Source organism: Setaria italica, chromosome IX (genome assembly GCF_000263155.2).
Source record: "Setaria italica strain Yugu1 chromosome IX, Setaria_italica_v2.0, whole genome shotgun sequence".
Lineage (NCBI taxonomy): Eukaryota > Viridiplantae > Streptophyta > Magnoliopsida > Poales > Poaceae > Setaria > Setaria italica.
Window position 1 is genome coordinate 4764704 of NC_028458.1, and position 1824 is coordinate 4766527.

Genomic DNA, 1824 nt, shown 5'->3' on the forward strand with positions numbered 1-1824 from the left:
AAACCATTGAGCCAATTGTTTTCCATAGTTAACACATGTGATGCTACAGTAAACATATGCTAATCATGGATTAATTAGGTTTAATAGATTCATTCGTGCATTAATCCTCATTTATGTAATTATTTTTATCATTAATTTATATTTAATACTACTAATTAGCATCTAAACATCAATATGATCCGGACTTAACTTGATCCACCCACTAAGCCTGACCTAGTACGACCGAGGCTACGAACATGTCAGATCAGCCCCATATTTCCGGTTTCCACAATCGGCACCCGGTCAAGATTCTCTGTGAATTAGCTCTGCATGTGAGGTCATCACAAGTTACATCACCGCACATGCACTAGGGCAATGTAGCCCTAGCTTTTTCAGAGCTGCATTTAGAAGGCCAGTGATGATTGACCTTCAACAGAGCTCGCCATCTGTCCGTGGACAAGGCCAGGATCAGGGTAGCGTCGGAGTAGGTCTAGGAGATGGTCAGATACTCAGATGGATCAAAACATTTCCATTTCTGCGAGCAGCTTCGTTTCAGTTCTTGCAGAGGCACCATGATCATTGAGTAGCGATCGCTATGGTGCCATTAGAGATTAGGTCAAAACACCGGGCTTAAATTAAACACGTACGGCGTCCTCGCGTCCGCATGACATGGCCGGAGGCGCCGTGACACCGGTGCAGTGAATTCCAGGGCCGGCCCTTGTCGGCAAATCACGTCGGACGGCTACAGTGCCGTGACGGCCTTTAACATGCACGTCGCGATGTGATGGCGAGGCGCGCAGTAGGAGATGAGGAGGAAGGAGCTCTCACACCGTGAGCGCCCGGCCGGAGACGCTGTCGCGCACAGCCAGCGCTCTCTCCCGCTCCATCACCCCCATCCACTGGCTTGCTTTCACCTCCGGCCCCGTCCTTTCGCGTTGGAAAAAACACACACGAGTGACGGCGACACGACCGTGCGCGCGCCTGTATGTTGCGCGCGGCATCAGCTCGGCCCATCGACGGTGGCCGGAACACCGAGCACCTGACATGATAAGCCCGGCCGGAAACCTTTCACGCTGCTGTCCGCAACAGTTGCCGCATTCAAAGTCTCCTACTTGTCAAGTCAATTCGTCCGTCGGGTGACTGACTGACTGGGTCAGGACTGGAGTCTTGCACTAGTGTTTGTTTCTGGTTCAAGGGGCTGTTTGGATATGAGGTGCTAAACTTTAACAGTGTCACATCGGATGTTCGGATGCTAATTAGGAGGACTAAATATGAGCTAATTATAAAACTAATTGCAGAACCTTGTGCTAATTCGCGAGACGAATCTATTAAGCCTAATTAATCCATCATTAGCAAATGGTTACTGTAGCACCACATTGTCAAATCATGGACTAATTAGGCTTAATAGATTCGTCTCGCGAATTATACTCCATCTGTGCAATTAGTTTTGTAATTAGCTTATGTTTAGTACTCCTAATTAGCATCCAAACATCCGATGTGACAGGTGTTAAACTTTAACAGGGGTTTCCCAAACACCCCTGCACATGACAGGGAACCGTCGTCTGTTGCTTTGACGATGATGAAACCTGAATCAGATCCAAGTCCATGCAACGGTATCCTCCGTGTATTACCATCTACACAACTAACTTAACGGCTAAATTTTCCAAGCAAATATGGCAAACACCTATAAAAGTCCTTTGGTATTGTAATTTTTTCAACAATTGTATATCTTGGCGCATCCCTATGATAACAGCGTATACCGCACATATGTCACAAAAATAACCGATCATAGCTAAATGTAACCGATTCAACCAATTAATATAGTGGGGACCGCACGGACAGTGC